This window comes from Phoenix dactylifera, chromosome 15 (genome assembly GCF_051530095.1).
Source record: "Phoenix dactylifera cultivar Ajwa chromosome 15, Ajwa_hap1_PhDact_Kaust_v1.1, whole genome shotgun sequence".
Lineage (NCBI taxonomy): Eukaryota > Viridiplantae > Streptophyta > Magnoliopsida > Arecales > Arecaceae > Phoenix > Phoenix dactylifera.
Window position 1 is genome coordinate 4123568 of NC_143204.1, and position 7932 is coordinate 4131499.

The following is a 7932-nucleotide window of genomic DNA, read 5'->3' on the forward strand; positions in this document are numbered from 1 at the left end:
TTAATGATCCAACATGATGATATGTTTTTCAAGTATATAAGTTTTGATCTTATACTCTAAAAATTAATTAAATTGCTCTCATGTTGATAAAATACTTAATATATTGGGCAAAAGATCTTAAATGAACAAGCTTTCATACTTATTATTGAAGAGAGGTTAGATTTCCATTCGTGCTTTCCTTGAATATCATTTGTGGTACTTCTTGAATTAACTTAAGAAAGATTCCATCTATACTTGAGTTGAAAACTATCCTTGGAATCACATTAGATGTGCTCTCATCATAATTTGCTCTGAAATTATCCAAAATGGCTCTGATCTATGCTCATTTATCTTTTTCTAACATTATTGCCTTGAGCATTCTTATCTTTGTGCTTAATGTTTCACTATCTTTTTGATGTTGTCAAAAAGGGGGAGAAATATCTGAGTATATGCTCATAATGCTTTATGTGTTGCATTTACTCCAAGTTTTGTCAATAAGGGGGAGTAGAACCAATATGGAATGCAAAATGCAAATTTAAACTCATACTTGAAATTTTAATTAGAATCAACAAAATGAAAAGATAAAATTGAAGAATATTGGCTTTAAGACAATTGTCCTTCTGGAAAAGAAAGGGGGAGTCAAAAGTATTTGGTTTTTAATTATTGTTAGCATCAATATTTCATTAATTTACACTTTAACTTGATTCAAATCTAAAAGTGATAGATGATATGCCAAAATTGCTCAAAGAGCTACTAAAATCAACACTTATGCATAAGGATAGAACTGACAGTTGACTATATTGAATTATGCATACTGTATCTAGCTCTAACCAAAACACAATAATTGTACATCTGATCAAATACTGTGTATATGTTTGAATTTTAAATTTTGCATATACTCAGTGTTTTGTCATCATCAAAAAGGGGGAGATTGTTGACCCCCTAATGGATTTTGATGAATACAAAACACTAGAGTATAATTCCCTTTATATTAACAATTTATTTGAGGATTTTAGGTGTTTAACTAAGAATATTGTTAAGAATTGTCAAGGCATGTTCCCATATTTTTCAAGGATTTTTTGAAGATTTTTTGAGATGAAGAAAACAGATCAGGGACAGTCGAGACGTCTCCGGTTTGTCCCAGAGACGTCTCTGGCACGAAGAGGATGAATTGGCACGTCTGGAGACGTCCCCGGCACCTGGCGAGGCGTCTCGCAGGGTCGGAGTCGACTTCCAACTCTGCGGAGTCGACTCTCTCAGAGACGGCAGAAAGGCCGATTTCAAGGGATGCGCGCGAGTCGTCTCCGAAGGACGCGGAGTCGTCCCCACGCATAAAAAGCAAACTTTCCGAGACGTCCCCAGAAAGCGCGGAGTCGACTCTCTCAGGGGATTCCAGAGGACTTGTTTTTCGGTGATAAAACTGCGGAGTCGTCCCCCACGTCGCGGAGTCGTCCCCATGCAAAAAGCGCAAACATCCCGAGACGTCCCCGTAAAGTGCCGAGCCGACTCTCTCAGAAAAACAGAAAAACAGAAAAACAAGCTGTTCTTCTTCAGAGACGTCCCCGTAAAGTGCCGAGTCGACTCCAAACATCGTCAAAAGAATTTTTATACAGCCGAGACGTCTCGCGTTCAAGCGGAGACGTCTCCGGAGCGCCTGAGACACGACTGACACACTTTTGCAGGTTTGTTTGAATTTCAAACGGCTATATTTTTGTGTCTAACGGATCTATTGCTTGTAGGGCTATAAAAAGGAGCTTTTAAGTGCCTTTAAACAACTTCTCACCAACCAAACACAAGATCATTCAAGAGAGAAGAAAGAGAAAGAGGTTCAAGGGAGTTAGTGCTTTCAAGAGGAGAAATCAAGTGCATTCAAGCTTTCCCATCTGATTTCGTGCTCAACTACTCACTCCCACTCGGCATTCAAAGCTCGCATTCAAGCAAACGTGATCCACATCGGAAGAACCACCATCACCCACGCTTCCAACGGCAAAAAGGGTTCTTCCGGTTTTGTTGTTTTTCATTGATATATTCGCTTTCTTAAGAGCTTTCAAATCTTTGTAAAACATTTGATTATTGTGCTTGTTCCAGTCAAGGAACTTGGAACAAGGGATAGGCGTCCCAAGTCTAGGTTAAATTGGGGGATTGTAGGGTTCGTTGTTAGCCCGGGGTAAAACAACGAGTTGGGTAGTGCACTCGCAAAACTACCGGACTGTAATCTGGAGGATTATAGTGAAATTTCCAAGAGATCTTGGAAGTGGATGTAGGTGCTGGGGTGCACTGAACCACTATATGTTTGTTGTGTTTGTGATGCTTTTTGTCATTGTCTAACTTGCTCACTTACTTACTTAGATAAATTGCTTGCTTAACTCTTATCCGCGCATCCTTTAGTTGCAAGCATATTCAATTTACTTAATCAAGTCTCATTCAATAAATCAAACTGTTGCTAAGTTTAAATTCCACTGTGCATCTATACAACTTAGCATAATTAATTGAAAAGTGTTAGAAGTAGCCTAAAAGTTTTAAAAGACCCAATTCACCCCCCCCCCCCTCTTGGGTTGTATCTACTGGGCAACAGGTTGGCATGAAATGTCTATCCTAAACTAATGTGGCAGGACACTGCATCTTCCCTAAGCATGGACTATCTTATATTTACTTAGTGATCATGAAGAACAGTTGTACGAACATCATACTTAAAATCACAGAAATTAAATATGATTCAAAAGAAGATATCCATTAAAAACAATAAGTTCATACAACCCCAAGAATATAAAATAAAATATAAAACCCGTGTCCCTTTGTTAGGACTGCATCCAGCCCTAGAGAGGAGATCAGCCTTCCATGAAGTCGTGGGCGACAGCAGCAGTGGCACAGCAGCGGGCTCCCATTTCTTCCTTTTCTTCCTTCGGCGACTCCCCTCTTATCACTTCATTTCTTTTTCTTTTTATTTTTTTTTCATGGGAAGTAATTCCCAGAATATCCCAAACTATTATTTCTCCCTTTACTTCTTCTTCTTCCCGTGGGATTTGGCCTGCTAGAGATGGATTGATTCCGCTGAAGAGAAGAACTCTTCCTTTTATAGGCTGCAAGCTCTCTCCCTCCTCCTCCCTATTCCTCGTCGAGATAAGGATAGATCGAAGGGGATGAAGCTGCGAGATCATTGCTTGATCTTCGGATGCGTTGGGCACTCTGTTCACGGCTGAGATCAAGAAGTTCGGAGGCTTTCAGTTGAGCAGCTAGACACGGGAAGAGATGCTTGATTTTCGGAAAGATGAATTTCTGAGATGCAGGGGATTTAAAAGAAGCTGGGAGATCGCATGGGATTTGGATTCATCCCGTGGATGAAGGAAAGTTTGGATTCGGCTGGGAGTTGTTCCGAAACAGGGGAAGAGAATGAATGATTCTGAACGGGATGAAGGGAAGATCACGGTTGAAGGAAATCTTTGGATTTAGTTGTTTAGGATGCTGGGAGGATAAGATTGGGAAGGATGATACGGTTGCTTTGAACCGTGAGCTGGGATTCTTATGTTTAATCTAGATTTGGTTCTGGATGACTGTCATGGAACAGGGGAGAGATGCAGGGGATTTGATGATGGTGGAGTTCGGGAGGATGAAGCAGCTGGGAGCAAATGGGATGTTGCTGGTATTCATCCCGTGAATAATGGAAGGAAGCCATCGGGAGGATGCAGAGAATAGGATGAAGTTTGAAGCTGTTAATCCATGGAATTCGGGATGAAGCTGATCCAGAGGAGATCTTTGGATTGCGGAAGACGTGGCTCTGTTTCGAAGCATAGATTTATCCGAGATGATGCCAGAGATTTTGTTTTGAAGCAGAGGAAGTTGGACTTGGCTGAAGGCTCGGGAACGGCTGGGAGGAAGATCAAATCCGCGGAGGAGATGAGGTTGAAAAGCTTGGACCTTATCCGTGGGTGATAATCGGAAGAATATTTGATGGCTGGGACATTGTGGATGAAGCTCACGGCTGAGAAGACTTGATCCTTTGATGCTGGGAGGTTTGTGAGATTTGATTTTATCCTGTGGAGATGGAATCAATTCCGAACGGGATGTGCGAAGAAGAAAATCTGGGCGTATGGGACGTTGGGATGTTGACGCGGAATGAAGGGAACGTGGGATGAAGAGAAGTTGAGAGAGAGACGTTGGGAAGATGAACTCGTGATGAAGATACGATGGGGAGGCGTTGGAACGTGGAGAAGATAAGAGTGATACGGTTGGGAGATGATGAAGTTTGGGACTCGGGAGGATGAAGTTTGAAGCTAGGATGAGAGCGGGTTGTTTGGTAGAGAAAAGTGGAGGAGTGGATGGAGCTTTGGGATTCGTGCAAATATGATGATATGCTTTTAGATCTGAGAGACAAATAATTGAAGGGATTTTATTATTTTTGAGATTAAAATAGGAGAATTGGATCATGTGGAAAGAAAATTAGGTGACTGAATCAGAGGGTCTTGATTTGTGGGGTGCATGTGGTTTAGGTCCAGGAATAATCCCTAATGAATTTGACTCAACATGCGTACATTAGACTCAATCAGTAAATAAGTAAAACTTGAATTACCTTTAATAATTTATTAAAATGCAATAGTGAAGGTAACACAATTTTTTAGTTGAATTTACAAAATATTTGAATTAAAATAATGATAAGTAATATGAATAAGATATTAGTTTATGCATTATTTAGCACTTATCAGATCCCCATGAGGATGATAGTGTTATTTCGATGATTAACACAATAATTGAGGAAATATTAAATTAATAATATGACTTAAGTTGATACACTACTAATGAACACTACATTCTTGATACATTGAAAGAATGAGATCAAGACGACTCCCAATGATTAACAACGAGATAAATAAAAAAATGATAGAGAGTCTTTAAATTTAATTCAACAAAGTTTCAAGTGAAATATACTTTTAAAGGCAAAATAGTAATTTTATTGTTAAGGGTATGAAGTTCTACCGTAGGATACACTCAAAATTACTTGAAGTATGTTCTATTGATTATATGAATCAGTCTAACCTTAAGATGCAGGAAACTGTAAGTTGAGTCGACCCCAGAAGAAGTGGAGTCGACTCTGGCACATTTTGAAACCATCTGGCACATCCTTGAAAAAATGGCTCAGATGAACAATAAGTGGAGTCGACCCCAAGTTTCCTTGAGTCGACCCCAAGAGAGGAGCCGACCCCAAGTTTCCATGAGCCGACCCCAACTCGAAGCGTCCAAGAAAACAACTCTCTGAGTTTTACTGAGAAGGTCGACCCTAAGTTTCCTTGAGCCGACCCCAGATGGAGCCTAAAGGAAAAATCTCACGAGTTGTCCAATAAATTCGAACGCTAGGCATGAAAATCAGTTTTAAATTTTTTTATTTATTTTATTTGTAACAATTATAAATATTTAATGACGCAATCGGGGTGGGCTGCAGATTTTTTTTCTTCTACGAGGATGGCTGAATCTTTCTTCTTTTTTTTTTCCAAAGCAATGGCAATGGAGGCTAGGGTTCTTTGTGGTGGAAGGAAGGAGGAAGAAGATGGGTTGCTGGATGGGTGAGATTGGGTTCGTGGGATTCAACCAAGTGACTAGAATTGGGCACCCAATTGAGTGGGCGGCTGAAATTGGTTTGCACCTAATGGGTTGGCCGGCTTGGGTTATTTAGAGTCTTATTGGGATTAGGACTCAAGGGAGAACGTGGGAAGGGGTTGTGGCATGAGGAATACGGCTGGGGAGGCTGATGTGGCACACAAGGAGGCGCACCAAAGGGAACAAGGCATGAAACAGGGAAGAGAGAGAGTGGATAAGGATGAATTAGTTTTGGAAATCTCATCCAAACTAATTCAAACTTGGAAGGCATGAAGGGGAGGCGTCCCACCTCTTCCTTCAGCCTCTTGGCATCGCACCAAGCAAGGGACTTGCCCCTCCTCACGTTCACAAGGAAAAATTTCGAAATCCAAAACTAACTTCATTCATCATACCCTCCTTTATATAGAAGGAAAGGTTGGCAAAGGATAAGGATAAGGACTACACAGAATTTTAAATTGGACTCCTAATTACATGTGGACTCAATTCAAAATTTAAATTTTCTAGTTGACCAATCAAAGGCCTTGACACCTAAGCCTAGACACCAAAGATCCATATCTATGGCGTGTGGATTGAAACCCATCAAAAGGAATTCAGCCGCATGCCATGAATATTTATCTAGGTGGAACTCCTTCTCGGGTACCAACATCAGCATGAAGTTCGGGAGACTTCTTAAATGTCATCTGATCTCTAAATTTTATGTTCGTATAGTCATTGGAAAGCTACGGATGTCTACTTTCCAACAAAATTTGAATCAACTTAATCAGACTTCTGTAGCTCTCGAAATCTTCAAAATACCATAAGATGTTCAATCTATCACGGATTTCAACTGGATCTGAACTCTGAATTTCTTCCATATGTGAGAGGTCTTCATGGTTGAACTTCTCTTTATTTTGACTTGTGACCACTTCTAATTAGCCATGGACCCATTCATGCCTTGGACTCAATCTAATTGACACTGAAGAGGCTAACCCATTGTGAATCAAATCACTTATTGCAGGGACTCATTCTAGTTTCAGCTTAGACTCAACTTTGCTTGGACTAAAATTCTTTCCACTCCTTCACCCAATGTCCCACTCCATTAGAATGAGGATGGTGCTTCATGGTTGGCCTTCATCTCCACGCTCTCCCCATGATTCAATTGGGCTCAACATGATTGATATTGGAACTCCTTGAACCCCATGAAACTTGGTGCACACCCAAGAAGGAAACTCAATCTCCATTCCCAAGGGACTAGACCCAATACACCATGCCCAAGGGGGATGCTCCTGCATCAATTCCTCCCTTTGGAAAAAGACTCGACTCCGTCGAATTTTGCAATTGATAGAGCTCGTAGAAATTCGGGTTCGGCTGTTGGACTCCCTTCGTCTTTAATCATGTGCAATCTGAAATTAGTCGGTCCTCCAATAAAAAACTTCTGGTATCCTCCTCGGCATGTGGGCATGATCTGATCAACTAGGATGTCCTCAATGGTGTCCGTCGGGGCTGATCATCGAAGAAGTGATGATGATACAGGTGGGATGTCTTCATCTTTAACATGGCGACCATCATAGGGTTGCAACTCTTCAACATAGTGACTATCGTAGGGCTGCAACTCTTCAATATAGAAGATAGGGCTAACCTGCAAATCATCTGATAACTCAAGCACAAAGGTCTTGGGTCCCATCCACTTCAGCACCTTGAAGAATTCGACTTGGCAAGGTTGAAGCTTCCAAAAATTTCGACGTTCAGCACTCAACTGCATTAACACAAAGTCTCCTTCCTTACGCAGGGTTAGTAGATAGAACCTATCCTCCACCATAGTAACTATCTTGACATAGCCAAAGTGACTACCAAGGCCTCCGCCATAGAGCTCTCGAACAATATGATCACAAAGTGAGGTCTCCGAGACACATAAAAGAAAGCAATCACGGGCAGAAAATTTTAAAATCTGCCACTGATCCACTGCTGAAACTTCTGCATATATGGGCTGAAAATATACTTCAGAGGGGTACAAAATTTTTAGATTGGCAAACCTCATTACCTCAGCATTCAAAGGAGTTTGAATATGTAAATTTTGATTGAGGGCATCAGCAATAAAATCTTCTGTAGGCGGCCCATGCTTCAGGTGTTGGCGACGAGGCTCCTCGTATTCTTTTAGGTTCAACCAGTATATATGCAGGAAGGTTCGGCAAGCTTGATCTGGGCATCAAATCTATGGTGTGCTGGTTGTCTCATCAATGGAAGATCCTTGGGGAGACTCTCAAGGGTTACATTAGAGAAATCATCCAATATGGACTTGAAATCAGGAGGAACAACTTCTGAAATTTCAGCACCAACTTCCCTAGACACTAGTGCATACATTACTCCAATCTCTCGGCTACAAGC

At 41.0% G+C, this 7932-nt stretch overlaps 1 long non-coding RNA gene across 1 annotated transcript; it reads right to left on the minus strand.

The window, feature by feature from the left end:
• Positions 1-2688: 2688 nt before the first annotated feature.
• Positions 2689-4681, minus strand: LOC149751196 (uncharacterized). Its single transcript, XR_016398574.1, has 2 exons — positions 4148-4681; positions 2689-3951 (listed from the first exon to the last, which is right to left on the minus strand). It is a non-coding gene; the product is annotated as an uncharacterized LOC149751196 (long non-coding RNA).
• Positions 4682-7932: the final 3251 nt, after the last annotated feature.